At 42.5% G+C, this 21,905-nt stretch overlaps 1 pseudogene; it reads right to left on the reverse strand.

Moving 5' to 3' along the window:
- LOC112074586 (growth arrest-specific protein 7-like) overlaps positions 1-21,905 on the reverse strand; it is a 44,326-nt pseudogene that overhangs the window by 11,899 nt on the left and 10,522 nt on the right.

Below are 21,905 nucleotides of genomic sequence, written 5' to 3' on the forward strand. Positions count from 1 at the left end.
TACCTAATAAACGGAGTACAGTTACTTAAAGTGATTTTGTAGTCATAATTCAAACCAATAGTGTCACTGTGATCCTGTAGGAGGTCCACATTTGAGTTACATCAGCTTGATGTTTTTGTATTTGTTAGTGACAAAGACATGGTTGTTAAATTTCATTCAATTTCAGTCCTGTGGCCTTCATCAAGTTGAGTTCAACCAGGAGCTTCAGGCCACTTTGTTAAGATAAAACTAGACCCTCAAAATAGGCCTTATGATATATGTAATATATTGACATATAGAGGTCGGCACACTGGGAAATATGCAAATTAAGCTTTGTGTTAAAACAGCACCCCAAAGGGAGTTACTGTAAAACTACAGGTATAATTTCCTTACACTGAGACGGTTTAAACGCGTCAGCACTAAGCAAAGGATTAATTTAACACTGAAAAGTGTGGACCCGTATAGACACTGGAACAGTGTTAAATGTAACACTCCATGTTGATTCAATACTGTAGAATTTGCTGTGTAAGGATAGCTATTGGAACAAAAACATGTAACTCCCATTAGATGTGTATACAAGAGATGTCAATGATTTCTAGTAACAAAGTTGTCTCCTCTCTAAAACATAAAAGTAGGTTCATGTAGAGTTTGATTAGTGAGCTGCTTTGATTCTAATGAAGAGTGTCGGGCTGAGGACCAGGAGATTATTAACGGGAGGGTGAAAAACAGTCTATATGAATGATATGTGCAAATCAATCAATTAAGACAGCATGAAATTAATGAATGTACATTCTTGCAGTTGCAAGAGGAAATACTACTAAATTACTCCAGAAACCTGATTGAACTGGATTGAATAGGACATTAGGTATTTTAGGTTAAAAAAGGTGTATGGAAGGGATAGAGGTCCATGAAGAATGTGTTCAAATCATTTAATCTCCCCTAGATATTATCAAATTTCAATCAAATGTATTTATAAAGCCCTTCTTACATCAGCTGATGTCACAAAGTGCTGTACAGAAACCCATCCGAAATATTAGACTCTTGTGCTGTCACTCATCTCTCTTCCACTCCTCATAACTCTCTCCTCTAAACCTAAAYAAATTGTACTAAATAAACCACATCTGTGTGTCTGTCTCCAGAGAATAGAAACACGTGGTTTCCTCCACTCAGTCCATCTGGGTTCCTGGCTGGAACCTCTCTCTTCTTTATGACAGTAGTAGATATATCATAAGCAGTGGCGACCCGTCATTCAAGGCAGGTGAGGCAGAGCATGTTATTTTGGCTTTAATACGTGTCACATATCAGTTTGCAAACAATGACTTTTTGTTGTTGTTGATATCCTTGAGTTAATAAAGCTGCATACAACCAGGCAGCTCCTAAATGCAGGTGTTTCAGCCTAGCTCAGTGCTTTCTGTGGTGGTGGGGCAAGCCAGCAGAAAATAGGAGCATTGCACCGTGATTGGCTCAGTGTTCTGTCACTCATGGGGACACTACGTCACCTGCCTTTAGTAAGGGTAGACATCAATAATGTGAGCCCTTTGGGTCCTGCCATAGACTTAGATTAGAAGTGCCCTTCTAAGAAGGCTCAAGGTCATTGGCCACAGATAAAATGACGTCAAATCACTCTGATTGGACTGTTCATATCAACATCAGACTTTCAAAATCTTAGCTAGCAGTCATCATCATGAATCAAGTCAACAATCTACTGGCAAATCCTTTTTAATCCTTGTCATATGAAGAGAAATAATAAAGAGAAATTATAGATAAAACGTATCGGTGCTCATCGGCCATAAACATTACACAACAAGTTGGAAGTCCGTACACATCTTGAGCAACCGCGGCATTCAAACGAGGCTGCGATGAAAACTAATGGGACTGTAACGACAGTGTTGGCATCAACATCCGGAGTGTAAAGTGCAACAGAACATTGTACTGTCTACACTCGGTTTGTTGTTTATATTAAAACATTTTCATTAAATCGATTTTAATCCGAACTAAAATGTTGTTGCTAAGGATTCCACGATGCGGTTAGCCTTTACGGCTGGGACAGCAAGTTTGTGTTCTCTTTTTTGTGTGGATTCTGCGAGTGCTAGCTGGCTGTTCAAACACCTTCGCTTCATGGAAAAGACTCACTGTTATCTTTTCGTAAAACAACTGGTTGCAGAAAAAGCCAACTGGATACTAAGGAGATCCTGAGGGAAATCGACGAGTACAAGCTTTATGCTATGGAGGAACAACTACTCCATCATGGAAAGATCTTACAATTTTTCTGGGATTCCTGAGACACATCCAATAATCCAGAGGGCGCGATCAGAGAATTCATGCAATCCGCCTTGAAACTTCCTATAGAGACTGTAACTTTTTTTATATAGGGGCAGCATTTTCACTTTTGGATGAATTGCGTGCCCATAGTGAACTGCCTCCTACTCTGTCCCAGATGCTAATATATGCATATTATTATTACTATTGGATAGAAACACTCTGAAGTTTCTACAACTGTTTGAATGATGTCTGTGAGTATAAACAGAACTCATATGGCAGACAAAAACCTGAGAAAGAATCCAAACAGGAAGTGAGAATTCTGAGGCTGGTCGATGTTAAACTCATCGCCTATTCAATTCCCTGTAATATATGGATCTGTTTGCACTTCCTACGCCTTCCACTAGATGTCAACAGTCGGTAGAACATTGAATGAAATTATACTGTGTTGTGGACGGATGAGAGGGGAATGAGTCATGGTTCTGGCAGATTGCCAGTTCCTGGTACGCCGCTTTCCTCATGATATCGCCTTGCATTCCATAACTTCTACAGACTTGAAGGAATGCTCCGGTTGGAACGTTATTGATATACAATGGGGAGAACAATGTATTGATACACTGCCGATTTTGCAGTTTTCCTACTTACAAAGCATGTAGAGGTCTGTAATTTTTTATCATAGGTACACTTCAACTATGAGAGACGGAATCTAAAACAAAATCCAGAAAATCACATTGTATGATTTTTAAGTAATTAATTTGCATTTTATGCATGACATAAGTATTTGATACATCAGAAAAGCAGAACTAATATTTTGTACAGAAACCTTTGTTTGCAAATTACAGAGATCATACGTTTCCTGTAGTCTTGACTAGGTTTGCACACACTGCAGCAGGGATTTTGGCCCACTCCTCCCTACAGATCTTCTCCAGATCCTTCAGGTTTCGGGGCTGTCGCTGGGCAATACGGACGTTCAGCTCCCTCCAAAGATTTTCTATTGGGTTCAGGTCTGGAGACTGGCAGGCCACTCCAGGACCTTGAGATGCTTCTTACGGAGCCACTCCTTAGTTGCCATGGCTGTGTGCTTCTGTCGTTGTCATGCTGGAAGACCCACCACGACCCATCTTTCAATGCTCTTACTGAGGGAAGAGGTTGTTGGCCTAGATCTCGCGATACATGGCCCCATCCATCCTCCCCTCAATACGGTGCAGTCGTCCTGTCCCCTTTGCAGAAAACATCCCCAAAGAATGATGTTTCCACCTTCATACTTCACGGTTGGGATGTGTTCTTGGGGTTGTACTCATACTTCTTCTTCCTCCAAACACCTGAGTGGAGTTAGACCAAAAAGCTCTATTTTTGTCTCATCAGACCACATGACCTTCTCCATTCCTCCTCTGGATCATCCAGATGGTCATTGGCAAACTTCAGACAGGCCTGGACATGCACTGGCTTAAGCAGGGGACCTTGCTGCGCTGCAGGATTTTAATCCATGACGGCGTAGTGTTTACTAATGGTTTTCTTGAGACTGTGGGTCCCAGCTCTCTTCAGGTCATTGACCAGTCCTGCCGTGTAGTTCTGGGCTGATCCCTCACCTTACTCATGATCATTGATGCCCCACCGAGGTGAAATCTTCATGGACCCCAGACCGAGGGTGATTGACCGTCATCTTGAACTTCTTCCATTTTCTAATAATTGCGCCAACAGTGTTGTTTCCTCTCACCAAGCTGCTTGCCTATTGTCCTGTAGCCCATCCCAGCCTTGTGCAGGTCTACAATTGTATCCCTGATGTCCTTACACAGCTCTCTGTCTTGGCCATTGTGGAGAGGTTGGAATCTGTTTGATTGAGTGTGGGACAGGTGTCTTTATAACAGGTAACGAGTTCAAACAGGTGCAGTTAATACAGGTAATGAGTGGAGAACAGGAGGCTTCTTAAAAAAAAACTAAAAGGTCTTGTGAGAGCCGGAATTCTTACTGGTTGGTGGTGATCAAATACTTATGTCATGCAATAAAATGCAAATAATTATTTAAAAATCATACAATGTGATTTTCTGGATTTTGTTTTAGATTCCGTCTCTCACAGTTGAAGTGTACCTATGATAAAAATTACAGACCTCTACATGCTTTGTAAGTAGGAAAACCTGCAAAATCGGCAGTGTATCAAATACTTGTTCTCCCCACTGTATATGATAACAACATCTGAAAGATGTCTTCTACTTACTTTGACCAGTTTATTCGACTATAATATAACTTTTTGAAGTTTTCGTCCGACGTTTGCCTGCATCTGCGCGAGCTTTGGACACGTGTACTACACATGCTAGCAAAAAGTACTACTTGGACATAAGTAATGGACATTATCGAACAAAATAACGATTTATTGTGGAACTAGGATTCCTTGGATGCACTTGATGAAGATGATCAAAGTAAGGATAAAATTTATGATGTAATTTCGTATTTCTGTTGACTCCAACATGGCGGAGAAATGTTGTTAAATCTGAGCCCGTCTCAGATTATTGCATGGTGTGCTTTTTACGTAAAGTTTTTTTGAAATCTGACACAGCAGTTGCATTAAGAACAAGTGTATCTTTAATTCTATGTAAAACATGTATCTTTCATCAAAGTGTATGATGAGTATTTCTGTTATTTGACGTGGCTCTGCAATTTCTCCGGATATTTTGGAGGCATTTCTGAACATGGCACCAATGTAAACCGAGATTTGTGGATATAAATATGCACATTATCGAACAAAACATAAATGTGTTGTGTAACATGATGTCCTATGAGTGTCATCTGATGAAGATCATCAAAGGTTAGTGATTAATTTTATCTCTATTTCTGCTTTATGTGACTACCATCTTTTGCTGGGAAAATGGCTGTGTTTTTCTGTGGCTATATACTGAGCTAACATAATCGTTTGGTGTGCTTTCCCCGTAAATCCTTTTTGAAATCAGACACGTTGGCTGGATTCACAACATGTGTAGCTTTAATTTGGTGTCTTTTATGTGTGATTTCATGAAAGATTGATTTTTATAGTAGTATATTTGAATTTGGCGCGCTACATTTTTTCTGGCTTTTGGCCAAGTGGGACGCTACCGTCCCACATATCTCAGAGAGGTTAACAAGGTGGTATTCCACCAAGTACACAGACTTGGAGCTCGGAGCGACAAGACCAAGGGTCCCCGGCCAATCTTCGCAAAATTTGAACACTACCAACAAAAGGAGCTGATCAAAAGCAGGGAAGGGAGCTTAAAGTGACCAAATTCGTTCTCAATTACCAATTTCCAAGGGAGATAAACAAACGTCGTAAGAGACTGTATCCGGTACAAAGACAATAAAGGGAAGATGGTAGGCGTGCCTTTATCATTGTGGACAAACTCTTTATAGATGGACAGCTATTCCCGAGACAGCTCCATAACACAGTGGCTGTACTAAACTCTACAGGGACTTCAGGTTACGAAAAAGAAGAAGTTTATATATGTTTACAACAAGCAAGGGGAAGATATCAGAATAGGGGCATTGGGGAATAATAACATATTGTACGGAATACATTTGTATTGTAGTGAAGCCGTCTCTAGAGTAATGCAAGGTCTCTTTCATGATCATGTGAAACGTCAATTGCTATGGAAATGCTGGGATGTGTTTTTCAATTATGTTAAAGGTAATTATGATGCAACTATGATGGTGATACGATATGGATTACAATTATCATCATGAATATTGTCACGATCGTCTTGACTTTGAATGGAGGACCAAAACGCAGCGTGTGAAAAATAAGACATCTTCCTTTAATGAAGGAAAAAACAAACAATAAACCGACATTACAAACCATGAACCAAACAACAACAAACGACCGTGGAAGCCTATAAACGTAGTGCACACACACAGGCTACAAACGTTCAACATAGACAATTACCCACAAAACACTAAAGCCTATGGCTACCTTAAATATGGGCTCCCAATCAGAGACAACAATAACCAGCTGTCTCTGATTGAGAACCCAATCAGGCAACCATTGACTTTCCTAAACACCTACACTCAACCCATAGACATACCTAGACACATACACTCAACACAAACCCATACACTACAACCAACAACCCCCTATACCATATAATCACCCAAAAACACACCATACCCCATGTCACACCCTGACCTAACTAAAATAATAAGAAAAACAAATAATACTAAGGCCAGGCGTGACAGTACCCCCCCAAAAGTGCGGACTCCGGCCGCAAACCTGACATATAAAGGGAGGGTCCGGGGTGGGCCCTAATATGGCGGCGGCTCGGGTGCGGGACGTGGCCCCCACTCCAGCATTGTCAATATCCGCTTCGGTGTCTCTGGTAGATCCTGGCTGACTCAGCAGACCGGCTGACTGGCGACTCTGGCTGCCATGGCTGGCGGCGCGGACTCTGGCTGCCCATGGCTGCGGCGACTCTGCTGCCCATGGCTGGCGGCGACTCTGGCTGCCCATGCGCGGGGCGACTCTGGCTGCCCATGGCTGGCGGCACTCTGGCTGCCCATGGCTGGCGGGCGTCTGGACGCCCATGGCTGGCTGACGGCTTGGACGCTCATGGCTGGCTGACGGCTCTGGACGCTCATGGCGGCTGACGGCTCTGGACGCTCATGGCTGGCTGACGGCTTCTGGACGCTCATGGCAGGCTGACGGCTCTGGACGCTCATGGCAGGCTGACGGCTCTGGACGCTCATGCAGGCTGGCGGCTCTGGACGGCTCATGGCTCGCTGCGCTCTGGACGCTCATGGCTCGCTGGCGGCTCTGGACGCTCATGGCTCGCTGGCGGCTCTGGACGCTCATGGCTCGCTGGCGGCTCTGGCAGATCCTGTCTGGTTGCGGCTCTGGCAGATCCTGTCTGGTTGGCGCTCTGGCAGATCCTGTCTGGTTGGCGGCTCTGGCAGATCCTGTCTGGTTGGGGCTCTGGCAGATCCTGTCTGGTTGGCGGCTCTGGCAGATCCTGCTGGTTGGCGGCTCTGGCAGATCCTGTCTGGTTGGCGGCTCTGGCAGATCCTGTCTGACGAATGGCTCTAGCAGCTCCTGACGACGAACGGCTCTGACGGCTCTGGACACGACGGCGGCTCTAATGGCTCGGGACAGACGGATGGCTCAGACGACTGGGCAGACGGATCGGTCAGACGGCTGGCAAGACGGATGGCTCAGATGGCGCTGGGGAGACGGATGGCTCAGATGGCGCTGGGGAGACGGATGGCTCAGATGGCGCTGGGGAGACGGATGGCTCTGGCCGGATGAGCGCACTGTAGCCTGGTGCGTGGTGCCGGAACTGGTGGTACCGGGCTGGAGACACGCATCTCAAGGCTAGTGCGGGAGAGAGAACAGGCATACTGACCCTGGATACGCACATTAGGCCTAGTGCGTGTGCCGGCACTGGTGGTACCGGGCTGGGACACGCACTTCAAGGCTAGTCGGGGAGCAGCAACAGGATGCACAGGACTCTGGAGACGCACAGGGAACTTGGTGCATGGCGTAGGACCGGTGGTAATGGGCGGGAGACACGCACCATTGAGCGAGTGCGTGGAGGAGGAACAGGGCTCTGGAGACACACTGGAAGCCTGGTGCGTGGTGTAGGCACTGGTAACTGGACTGGGCGGGAAGGTGGCGCCGGAAATACCGGACCGTGCAGGCGTACTGACTCCCTTGAGCACCGAGCCTGCCCAACCTTACCTGGTTGAATGGTCCCGCCCGCCCAGTGCGGGGAGGTGGAATAACCCGCACCGGCTATGTAGGCGATCCGGGGACACCATGCGTAAGGCTGGTGCCATGTAAGCCGGCCCGAGGAGACGCACTGGAGACCAGACACGTTGAGCCGGCTTCATGGCACCTGGCTCAATGCCCAATCTAGCCCTACCAGTGCGGGGAGGTGAATAACCCGCACCGGGCTATGAACACGTACAGGAGACACCGTGCGCCTCTACTGCGAACACGGTGTCCGCCCGTACTCCCGCTCTCCACGGTTAGCCGGGAAGTGGGCGCAGTCTCCTACCTGCCCTCGCCCACTACCTCTAAGCCCCCCCCCAAGAAATGTTTGGGTTGTACTTGCGGGCTTCCAGCCTTGCCTCCGTGCTGCCTCCTCATATCGCCTCCTCTCGGCTTTCGCTGCCTCCAGCTCTTCACGAGGGAGGCGATATTCTCCCGGTTTGGCCCAAGGTCCCTTTCCATCCAAAATCTCCTCCCATGTCCATGAATCCTTTGTTCCTTGCTCCTGTTGCCACTGATCACGCTGCTTGATCCTTGTTTGGTGGGTAATTCTGTCACGATCGTCTTGACTTTGAATGGAGGACTCCAAAACCGCAGCGTGTGAAAAATAAGACATCTTCCTTTAATGAAGGAAAAAACAAACACTTACAAAATGAACAAAACAACAAACGACCGTGAAGCTATAAACGTAGTGCACACACACAGGCTACAAACGTTCAACATAGACAATTACCCACAAACACCTAAAGCCTATGGCTACCTTAAATATGGCTCCCAATCAGAGACAACAATAACCAGCTGTCTCTGATTGAGAACCAAATCAGGCAACCATAGACTTTCCTAAACACCTACACTCAACCATAGACATACCTAGACACATACACTCAACACAAACCCATACACTACAACCAACACCCCCTATACCATATAATCACCCAAAACACACACATACCCCATGTCACACCCTGACCTAACTAAAATAATAAAGAAAACAAATAATACTAAGGCCAGGGCGTGACAAATAGTAAGGCTATACACACTACATGTTACACACATAGACACTCAACCATGTAAATTGGCAGAGTTATTATTTATTTGGACATCACACATTATAGTCTTACTCTTATACAGACATAATACACACTCTCACTACATCACATCCAATATCATACACATCAACCTACTCAGATTTGCTACACACATAATATTTTGTCTCAATTTTATAACATGTGTGGCATTGGCTCACAGGCAAACAGGAAAGGGAATAAAACAAATATTGCTAGAACCTATTTCTTGAATTCTAAATATCAGAAAGTTCTAGTTTTGACCTTCATAATACCTCTGATGGCAGTAACTTTACAYGCACTAATTATGGTCAATTTAGCCTGAGAATAGTATCTAGTTATGGTAAGGGGTGAAATAAGTATAGCCAGTTATAATTGTAATGGTTTAGCAGATTATAAAAAAAGAAGATCAGTCTTTACATGGCTAAAAGAAAAGGAATATAACATATACTGTTTACAGGAAATTCACTCTACATCCTTAGATMAAGTTGTGWYGAAAAAGGAATGGGGTGGTGAAATAATTTTCTGTCATGGACAAAGGAACTCAAAGGGTGTGATGATATTAATTAACAAAAATGTKYATCTGAATGTGCAAATAGTCAGGAATGATTCGCAAGGAAGGTGGATCCTTTTGAATATGAAAGTGGACGAAAAAGAGATTTGGCACATTAATCTATATGGTCCAAATCAGGATGATCCACACTTCTTTGAAAAAATGTATACCAATTTATTGAACTTACAGGCAACAAATCATCTAATCATTATGGTAGGAGACTATAACACAGTGTTAAGTACATCAATGGACCGTAAAGGTAATCACTCTATAAACTATCATCACCGTGCCCTTAAGGAAATCACAAATATTATGGACACATTAGAAATAGTGGATATTTGGAGACTAAAAAACCCCGACCTAGTGAGATATACATGGAGGAGACTTAATCAAGCTAGTCTGTCACGTTCCTGACCTGTTTTCTGTTAGTTTTTGTATGTGTTAGCTGGTCAGGACGTGAGTTTGGGTGGGCAGTCTATGTTTTCTGTTTCTATGTTGGTTTGGGTACCTAATATGGTTCTCAATTAGAGGCAGGTGGTTTTCATCTCCTCTGATTGAGAATCATATTAAGGTAGGTGGGGTCACATTGTTTGTTTGTGGGTGGTTGTCTCCTGTGTTAGTGTCTGTCTATGTTGCACCATACGGGACTGTTTCGGTTTGTTTGTTCATTTTGTTCGTTCGGTTTTTATGTAGTCATTTCCCTGTTCGTGCGTTCTTCGTGTTACATGTAAGTTCTTACGTCCAGGTCTGTCTACATTCGTTTTGTTATTTTGTTAGTTAATTCAAGTATAGTTCGTTTTTTGTCTTCGTTGTTTTGTCGTGTCTAAATAAATATCATGTCTAAGTATCACGCTGCGTCTTGGTTCAATCCATGCTCCTCCTCTTCGGATGAAGAGGAAGAGGAGAACCGTTACATAGTCGTCTTGACTACTTTCTTGTCTCTTTCTCTCTTGCATCAAAGGTTAAAAAAGTTTTAATAGGAGACAGAATGCGATCAGATCATCATCTAATTGGCATTCACATAACTCTTATAGATTTTCCACGTGGACGGGGATATTGGAAATTTAATAAAAGTTTAATGGAGGACAACTTGTTTTTTAACTAAGATAAAATAATTTATAACTGTCACGACTTCCGCCGAAGTCGGTCCCTCTCCTTGTTCGGGCGGCGTTCGGCGGTCGACGTCACCGGCCTTCTAGCCATCGCCGATCCACTTTTCATTTTCCATTTGTTTTGTCTTACACACCTGGTTTCAATCCCCCAATTACCTGTTCATTATTTAACCCTCTGTTCCCCCATGTTTGTTTGTGAGTGATTCTTTCTATATAGGAAGGTCCGTTATTGTGGGCTCTGTTTTTGTATTGCATTTTATTATATGTTGAGTAAAATACGTTTATTTACTCATATCTGCTGTCCTGCGCCTCACTCCTATACACCAGCTACACATAGACCTCCTGAAAATAACTGAATTTTTCCAGTATAATATAGGTTCAGCAAATCCCCTTATTGTTTGGAATACCTTTAAATGTACCTTCAGGGGTCATTCAATTCAATATTCATCAATAATAAAAAAGCAGTTTCTGGCTAAAGAAACAAGACTAACAAGGGAAATCCATGAACTAATAGTACAGGTAGATAGCAATAAAAACGATACTACAGAGATACAAAATAAGTTACAGGAAAAACTAAAAGAACTTGAGGAACTTATTCAAGAACGATCTAATGTAATCTATTACAAAAATAAAGCAAACTGGATGGAATATGGAGTTAAAAGAGGAAGTTAATTATTTTAGGCATATGTTCTCTTTTCCGTCTCATCCTTTCCCACTGAATGAAGATTATGGTAAGGAATTCTTTCCAAGTAATATAAAAATTTGAGAATTAACAAATGTACAGAAAGATCAGTGCGAAGGCCAAATTACAGAGGAATAACTTTTTGAGGCTATTATATCCTTTCAGTCTGGAAAAACCCCAGGGCTTGATGGCCTACCAGTAGAGGTATATCAAGTATTTTTTGATATACTAAAAGCTACATTGTTAGATTGTTTTAACTACTCCTATAGAAATGGTAGTCTGTCAGGTACTCAGCAGGAAGGTCTGATTTCTCTATTATTAAAACAAGACCCAGATGGCAAATATAAAGACCCAGTCTATCTAAAAAACTGGAGGCCTCTTACACTTCAATGTTGTGATGCAAAAATACTAGCTAAATGCTTAGCACTCAGAATTAAAAGGGTTTTACCAGGTATTGTTCATCCTGATCAGACAGGTTTTTTACATGGATGATACATTGGAGACAATATACGACAACTACTAGAAATAATAGAAAATCATGAAACATATAAGAAGCCAGGAATGGTATTTATAGCAGATTTTGAAAAGGCATTTGATAAAGTAAGACTGGATTTTATTTACAAATGCCTGGATTTTTTCAATTCCGGTAATTCTCTTATAAAATGGGTAAAATAAATGTATAGCAACCCCAGGTGTAAAATAGTAAATAACGGCTACTTCTCAGAGAGTTTTGAATTGTCAAGAGGGGTTAAACAAGGGTGTCCGCTGTCACCATATCTATCCATTATGGCCATCGAAATGCTAGCTATTAAAATCAGATCCAATAACCACATTAGAGGATTAGAAATCCAAGGCTTAAAAACAAAGGTGTCCATGTATGCCGATGACTCAAGGTTTATATTAAGTCCGCAAGCTAGATCCCTGCAATGTCTCATTGAAGATCTAGATAACTTTTCTGTACTCTCTGGACTAAAACCTAATTATGATAAGTGTACAATATTACGTATTGGATCCTTAAAAAAGGTTGTTGGTGCATTGGGGGGTTCTTCGGGGTGGGGGTTCATTTTGTTGGTTGTTGGTGCATTGGGGGGTTCTTCGGGGTGGGGGTTCATTCTGTTGGTTGTTGGTGCATTGGGGGGTTCTTGGGGGAATGGAATGAATTGTATTTTTTATTTTTCTTCCTGGGGGGCTGTGGGAGGGGTCTCGAATGGTTGAGGGACAGCTATTGGGGAACTGTGGGGGGATCTTGGAGGGTTCGGTTTCACGTTTTTTGCCCTGGTGGTAGATCGATCAACATGCCCTTGAGCAGGGCATTGACCCTGGATGCTTCTGTGTGTCGCTCTGAATGGGAATCTGTTGGATGACTGATATGATGTCGTTGTTGAGTGGCTTCACTGCAAGTATACTGTATGATTCGAATATTCAATAAACTTATCGCTGTGCCACGGAGATTTGATTAAGAAGACACATTTCAGTTGAATTCATTCAGTTGGACAACTGACTAGGTATCCGCCTTTCCCTTTCCCTAAATCAGTAGAGGGAAAAAAAGTGAATATCTGATAATTAGACATTGTTATCTATTACTGACCAGCAGATGTCACTAATGTATATTGTGAACGAATAAAGAAGCTCAGAGTAATTAACCTATTTTCAAGACAACTGATTGGAAAGCCTCAATGCTTCAGGAAGCGTAGTTTCCCCATCACTACTGGTTTACAGGCCACGTCAGGCCTGCAAATCACATTATGCTGGCTTGCAACGTGATGTTTAATTCCTATTGAAATCCAGCCGGAGTTAGGATATCCAACAAGTGGAATTGTTGATCACCTGCAACATGCAATCAGAATGAGTGCTAGGGCAGGGAAGACTGAATACTGAGACAACTTCAATCATCTAACCTGGAACAACTATCTCAGTAACGGGTGCAATAGATCCAATTACTAACAGATTGGATTAGTTTATTAAGAAATCTGAATGTTATTTATCTTTGTTTAGCATCAAATGTATCAACCAATCAATGTACATGCAAAAACACAGATACTGTATTACAGTAAAAGCACTGGTGGGAAAAGTACCCAATTGTCATACTTGAGTAAAAGAAAAGATAGAAATAATAGAAAATGACTGAAGTAAAAGTGACCTAGTAAAATACTACTTGAGTAAAAGTCTAAAAGCATTTGGTTTTAAATATACGTAAGTATCAAAAGTAAATGTAATTGCTAAAATGTACTTAAGTACTGAAAATAAATAAATCATTTCAAATTCCCTATATTAAACAACATTTTATTTTTATTTTTTATTTACGGATAACCAGGGGCACACTCCAACACAGACAAAATTTACAAACAAAGCATGTGTGTTTAGTGAGTCTGCCAGATCAGAGGCAGTAGAGATGACCAGGGATGTTCGTTTGATACGTGAGTGAATTGGACCATTTTCCTGGCATGCTAGCCATTCAAAATGTAACATACTTTTGAGTGTCAGGGAAGATGTATGGAGTAAAAAGTACATAAGTGTCTTTAGGAATGTAGTGAAGTAAAAGTAAAAGTTGTCAAAAATATAAATAGTAAAATTAAGTACAGATACCCCCAGAAACGACTTAATAAGTAGTACTTTCAAGTATTTTTACTTACGTGCTTTACACCACTGAATAAAATAAACAATTTGGGAAAATCTCCCTGCAATAGATCATGCCGGGAAATATTATATGTGGTTCTATGTAGAACTCTTCCTGGCTTCCAAAGAATCATCAAAGAACCCCTTCTTCTTAAAATGATTCTTAGAATGTTAAAGGTTCTAGGTAGAACCCTTTGCCTTACAAACTGATCAAAACAGTTCTTGGTAGAACCCTATCCCTCTGCAAATAACCCTTTTGGAAGCATTTTTTCTAAGAGTGTACACAACAAATTACATGGAATATAATTGCATTCTGAAGTGTAAAGTGTTTTCCTTTGAGTAAAGAATACAGTCCAGTGTGTTACATTTGAGTAAAGTGTAACATAATGTGTTCTACCTTAGAGGAGAACTTGAGGTGAACCTCGGCCTCGTCAGCCAGACTCTTCTTTAGCTGAGCCCAGGCTTCCCCAAGAGTACTGAGGAGAGAGATAAGAAATGACACTATCACTATATGACACCACAGAGTACTGAGGACAGAGACAACACACCACGTTAGACCACAGAGACAACACACCCTGTTAGACCACAGAGACAACACACCGCGTTAGATCAGAGAGACAACACACCATGTTAGACCACAGAGACAACACACCACGTTAGACCACAGAGACAACACACCACGTTAGACCACAGAGACAACAACACGCTCCGTGGTTAGACCACAGAAGACAACACACCACGTTAGACCACAGAGACACAACACACCACAGTTAGACCACAGAGACAACAACACCACATGTTTAGACAAGAGACAACACACCACGTTAGACCACAGAGACAAACACACCCTGTTAGACCACAGAGACAACACGCCGCGTTTAGATCAGAGAGACAACACACCACGTTAGACCACAGAGACAACACACCACGTTAGACCACAAGAGACAACACACCGTGTTAGACCACAGAGACAACACACCACGTTAGACCACAGAGACAACACACCACGTTAGACCCAAGAGAACACACACCATGTTAGACCACAGAGACAAACAACACCATGTTAAGACCACAGAGACAACACACCGCGTTAGACCACAGAGAAACAACACACCACGTTAGACCACAGAGACAACACACCACGTTAGACCACAGAGACACACACACCACGTTAGACCACAGAGACAACACACCGTTAGACCACAGAGACAACACACCACGTTAGACCACAGAGACAACACACCACGTTAGACCACAGAGACAACACACCACGTTAGACCACAGAGACAACACACCACGTTAGACCACAGAGACAACACACCACGTTAGACCCAAGAGACAACACACCACGTTAGACCACAGAGACAACACACCACTGTTAGACCACAGAGACAACACACCACGTTAGACCACAGAGACAACACACCACGTTAGACCACAGAGACAACACACCACGTTAGACCACAGAGACAACACAACCACGTTAGACCACAGAGACAACAACACCACGTTAGACCACAGAGACAACACACCACGTTAGACCACAGAGACAACACACCACGTTAGACCACAGAGACAACACACCACGTTAGACCAAGCAGAGACAACACACCACGTTAGACCACAGAGACAACACACCAATGTAGAACCACAGAGACAACACACCACGTTAGACCACAGAGACAACACACCACGTTAGACCACAGAGACAACACACCATGTTAGACAAGTCAGGGTGGATCCTGCCAAACAGAGAGAAAGAGATGAGGTTCTGCTTTACAGAGTGATTGACATTTAAAGGCAATGTTCCCACTTTAGCGGAGATTGCATTCGCGGCAAACAGTGCATATGTCGGCTCAATGGGAAATGACCTTTACATTTCTATGGCGGAAACTGTAACGCTTCAGCTTTACAGACTGAATAGAGCCTTAAAAGTTCATAGACAGTTTATAACCCAGAAGGCAGCCCATCTCACAGCTGTGCCTGGTCCTCGGCTAGTTCCCCGGCTGGTTAGGAGGATGTAAACACTGAGGACATGAGATAAAGCCCATTACTTTAGAACATTCTGCAAGCCAACTGTTTTCACAGCCAAGTTCTGTGACATAATGCAGTGTTGGAAAATGATATCTTTAATTAACTTTTACAAATTAATGTTGTGACAACTTATATACAGTCAATCATATCTACAGAATATAATGACTAAGGTGATTGGACACCAACATTAACAATGATCACAGCAGAAGGAAAAAATACATTGTTAAAAACTCTATACCCTAGCAGAAATGAAAAGCAAATTGGAAGCCATGGTACATCAGTGAATGAGATGCCAGGCTAGCCTTGAGTACTAGGTAACCTCTTCTCCTCTACTCAGGCAAAAAGAAAGTTTAGCTTAAAAAACATAGTGTATCACAGCGCCTTTCCTCTTTCTAAATATCTAATTTAACTGTATATAAGAATATAAATATGTACAGTATCTACGAATAGTGTGTAAATAGTATTTTTGTTGTCTCTTGGTGTTTTTCCTATATACAGTATAACTCTTTTATTGTATTTTAATGTTTAATTTAATGTAATATCTTATGTTGTTCTTGTCTATAACTGTTCTATACTTTGTCATGTATTTGTATGTTTCCTGTGGACCCCAGGAAAAGGAAAGGAAAGGGGATTAGCTGCTGCATGTGCAGTAGATAATGAGGATCCTAATAAACTAAACTCCTCTGAACACACATCTTAAGTCCTTCATTCCAAACAGTAGCAGAATATTTATCCAAGGGCCATGAAGGTAGGCAGCAGCAGGCCCATACCGCCATGAGGCACTACATGCTGTGGGTATGGAGAGGAGCTGAGGGTCTTTAACCAGTTCACATCAAAGCATCACTCTGAATGGAAGATGTGTGCACATTCCTACAGCATCAGGGTGCTGCTCTCTGCTCGGCCCCCTGCCACTTTGAGAGGCATCGGAGAAGAGAAGATATATCAAGAAGAAATAAAAGATGGATCAGGAAGAGATAGAAGATCAAGAAGAAAAAGTAGATCAAGAAGAGATATAAGATCAAGAAGAGATAGAAGATGGATCAAGAAGAGATATTCAGGGTAGCAGGCAGGGAAGCAGGCAGGGCAGAAGGCAGGGTAGCAGGCAGGGCAGTAGGCAGGGTCGCAGGCAGGGTAATAGGCGGGGTAGTAGGAAGGGTAGCAGACAGGGCGGTAGGCAGAGCAGGCAGGATAACAGGCAGGGTAGCAGGCAGGGTAGAAAGAAGAGATATAAGATCAAGAAGCGATAGAAGATCAACAAGAGATAGTAGATCAAGAAGATATAGAAGATGGTAGGCAGGGCAGCAGGCAGGGTAGCAGGCAGGGCGGTAGGCAGAGCAGGCAGGATAGCAGTCAGGGTAGAAGAAAGGCTAGCAGGCAGGGCAGCAGGTAGGGTAGAAAGCAGGGTAGCAAGCAGGGTAGCGGGCAGGGTAGAAGGCAGGGTAGTAGGCAGGATAGCAGGCAGGGCAGCAGGCAGGGTAGCAGGCAGGGTAGAAGACGGATTACCAGGACATGAACTCAGAGCATGCGCTGACCAACTGGCAAGAGTCTTCACTGACATTTTCAACCTGTCCCTGTCTGAGTCTGTAATACCAACATGTTTCAAGCAGACCACCATAGTGCCTGTTCCCAAGAACACTAAGGTAACCTGCCTACGGATCCGTAGCACTCACTCACCATTATCCCAGAAACCCTAAACCCACTTCAATTTGCATTCCGCCCCAACAGATTTACAAATGAAGCAATCTCTATTGCACTCCACACTGCCTTTTCCCACCTGGACAAAAGGAACACCTATGTGAGAATGCTATTCATTGACTACAGCTCAGCGTTCAACACCATAGTGTCCTCAAAGCTCATCACTAAGCTAAGGACCCTGGGACTAAACACCTCCCTCTGCAACTGGATCCTGGACTTCCTGCCGGGCTGCCCCCAGGTGGTGAGGGTAGGTAACAACACAGCCGCTACGCTAATCCTCAACACGGGGGCCCCTCAGGGGTGCGTGCTCATTCCCCTCCTGTACTCCCTGTTCACTAATGACTGCACGGCCAGGCACGACTCCAACACCATCATTAAATTTGCAGATGACAAGAGTGGTAGGCCTGATCACCGACAACTATGAGACAGCCTATAGGGAGGAGGTCAGAGACCTGACCGTGTGGTGCCAGAATAACAACCTCTCCCTCAACATAACCAAGACTAAGGAGATGATTGTGGACTACAGGAAAAAGAGGACCGAACACGCCCCCATTCTCATCGACGGGGCTGTAGTGGAGCAGGTTGAGAGCGTCAAGTTCCTTGGTCTCCACATCACCAACAAACTAACATGGTCCAAGCACACCAAGACAGTCATGAAGAGGGCACGACAATGCCTATTCCCCCTCAGAAAAGATTTGGCATGGGTCCTCAGATCCTCAAAAAGTTCTACAGCACCATCGAGGGCAGCAGAGGGTAGTGCGTACAGCCCAGTACATCACCGGGGTCAAGCTTCCTGCCATCCAGGACCTCTACACCAGGTGGTGTCAGAGGAAGGCCCTAAAAATGGTCAAAGACTCCAGCCACCCTAGTCATAGACTGTTCTCTCTGCTAACGCACGGCAAGCAGTACCAGAGCTCCAAGTCTAGGTCCAAAAGACTTAACAGCTTCTACCTCCAAGCCATAAGACTCCTGAACAGCTAATCAAATGGCTACCCAGACCCCCCCCCTCTTTTACGCTGCTGCTACTCTCTGTTTATTATCCATGCATAGTCACTTTACTCTACCTACATGTACATATTACCTCAATTTCCTCGACATACCGGTGGCCCCGCACATTGACACTGTACCGGTACCCCCTGTATATAGCCTCGCTATTGTTATTTTACTGCTGCTCTTTAATTATTTATTACTTTTATTTGTTATTTTTTACTTAACACTTATTTTTTCTTAAAACTGCATTGTTGGTTAAGGGCTTGTAAGAAAGCATTTCACTGTAAGGTCTACCTACACCTGTTGTATTCGGCGCATATGACAAATACGATTTGATTTGGATTGATAATAACAGTATCGTGTTGTGTTGCTCTCTCTGGACACGGTGGGCGTGGGTGGTCTGAACTCACTGGCATCGTTTACATTCTATATGAAACAATTCCACTCCACTCTGCCATTCTATCACAACAACACTGGTGCAGTAGTACAGTAGATGAGAGAGGTCAGATGATACAGATTGGTATAAAACTCAGAGAAGGGGTTTTACTAGTCCAGCATCATATTGCAGGACAGTGTTGTACCGTCTTTGTTTCAGTGTTAACTGTAGAGCAGTATCATATCTCTAATGCAGGACAGTGTTGTACTGTCCTTTGTTTCAGTTTTAACTGGTAGAGCAGTATCATAATCTCTAAATGCAAGAACAGTGTTTGTACTGTCTTTGTTTTCAGTTGTTAACTGTAGAGCAGTATCAATATCTCTAATGCAAGGACAGTGTTGTACCGTTTTGTTCAGTGTTAACTGTAGAGCAGTACATATCTCTAATGCAGGACAGTGTTGTAACTGTCTTTGTTTCAGTGTTAACTGTAGAGCAGTATCATATCCTTAATGCCAGGACAGTGTTGAACTGTCTTTGTTTCAAGTGTTAACTGTTAGAGCAGTATCATATCTCTAATTCAGGACAGTGGTTGGTACTGTCCTTTGTTTCAGTGTTAACTTAGAGCAAGTAATCAAATATCTCTAATGCAGGACAGTGTTTGTCCATCTTTGTTTTCAGTGTTAACTGTAGAGCAGATCATATCTCTAATTCCAACGGACAGTGTTTGTACTGCTTTGTTTCAGTGTTAACTGTTAGAGCAGTATCATAATCTCTAATTCAAGGAACAGTGTTGTAACCATCTTTGTTTCAGTGTTACTGTAGAGCAAGTATCATATCTCTAATTCAGGACAGTGGTTGTACTGGGTCCTTTGTTTCAGTGTTTAACTGGTAGAGCAAGTAAATCATATTCTCTAATGCAGGACAAGTGTTGTACTGTCTTTTTTTTTTGCTTTTTTCAGTGTTAACTGTAGAGCAGTATAATATCTCTAATTCAGGACAGTGGTTGTACTGTCTTGTTTCAGTGTTAACTGTTAGAGCAGTATCATATCTCTAAATTCAGACAGTGTTGTACCCGGTCTTTTGTTTTCAGTGTTTAACTGTAGAGGCAGTAATATATGCTCCTAAATGCAGGAACAGTGTGTCTGGTCTCTTGTTTAGTGTTAACTGTAGAGCAGTATCATATCTCTAATGCAGGACAGTGTTGTACCTGATCTCTTGTTTCAGCTGTAACTGTAGAAGCAGTATCATATCTCTAATGTCAGGACAGTGTTGTACTGTCTTTGTTTTCAGTGTTAACTGTAGAGCAGTATCATATCTCTAATTCAGGACAGTGTTCGTACTCTCTTTGTTTCAGTGTTAACTGTAGAGCAGTATCATATCTCCTAATTCAGGACAGGTTTGTAATGTCTTTGTTTCAGTAGTTAACTGTAGAGCAGTATCATATCTCTAATGCAGGACAGTGTTGTACTGTCTTTGTTTCAGTGTTAACTGTAGAGGCAGCTATATATATCTAATGTCAGGACAGTGTTGTACTGTCTTTTGTTTCAGTGGTTAACTGTTAGAGCAGTATCAATATCTTATGCCAGGGACAGTGTTGTACTGTCCTTTGTTTCAGTGTTAAACTGTAGAGCAGTATCATTATCTCTATGCAGGACAGTGTTGTATGTTTTGTTTCAGTGTTAACTGTAGAGCAGTATTCATACTCTAATTCAGGGAACAGTGTTGTACTGGTCTTTGTTTCATGTTAACTGTATGATGCAGTAAATCATATCTCTAAATGGCAGGACAGTGGTTGTAATGTTCTTTTGGTTTTCAGTTTGTTAACTGTAGAGCAGTATCATATATCTAATGCAGGGAACAGTGTTGTACTGTCTTTGTTTCAGTGTTAACTGTAGAGCCAGTTTATCATATCTCTAAATGGCAGGACAGTGTTGTACCGTCTTTGTTTCAGTGTTAACTGTAGAGCAAAGTATCATAAACTCTAATGCAGGACCAGTGTTTTTTTACTGTCTTTGGTTTCAAGTGGTTAACTGTAGGGAAGTTTATCATATCTCTAATTCAGGACAGTGTTTACGTCTTTGGTTTCAGTGTTAACTGTAGAGGCAGTTATCATATCTCCTAAATTCAGGACAGTGTTTTGTTAACTGTCTTTGTTTTCAGTGTTAATGTAGAGCAAGTATCCATATCTCTAATTCAGGAACAGTGTTGTACTGTTCTTTTGTTTCAGTGTTAACTGTAAGAGCAGTATCATATCTCTAATTCAGGACAGTGTTTGTATGTCTTTGTTTCAGTTGTTAAAAACTGTAGAGTACATATCATATCTCTAATTCAGGACCAGTGTTTGTACTGTCTTTGTTTCAGTGTTAACTGTAGAGCAGTATCATATCTCTAATTCAGGACAGTGGTTTGTTACTGTCCTTTGTTTCAAGTGTTAACTGTAGAAGCAGTATCATATCTCTAATTCAGGACAGTGTTTGTAACTGTCTTTGTTTCAAGTGTTAACTGTAGAGCAGTTAATCATATCTCTAATTCAGGGACAGTTGTTGTCCGTCTTTTGGTTTTCAGTGTTATACGTGTAGGGAAGTAAAATCAATATCTCTAATTCAAGGACAGTGTTTTACCGTCTTTGTTTCAGTGTTAACTGTAGAGCAGTAATCATATCTTCTAATTCAAGGACAGTGTTGTACTGGTCTTTGTTTCAGTGTTAACTGTACGAGCAGTATCATATCTTAATTTCAGGACAGTGTTTGTACTGTCTTTGTTTCAGTGTTAACTGTAGAGCAGTAAATCATATCTTCTAATTCCAAGACAGGTTTGTAC

The sequence above is a fragment of the Salvelinus sp. IW2-2015 genome, unplaced genomic scaffold, assembly GCF_002910315.2.
Source record: "Salvelinus sp. IW2-2015 unplaced genomic scaffold, ASM291031v2 Un_scaffold2699, whole genome shotgun sequence".
Taxonomy (NCBI): domain Eukaryota; kingdom Metazoa; phylum Chordata; class Actinopteri; order Salmoniformes; family Salmonidae; genus Salvelinus; species Salvelinus sp. IW2-2015.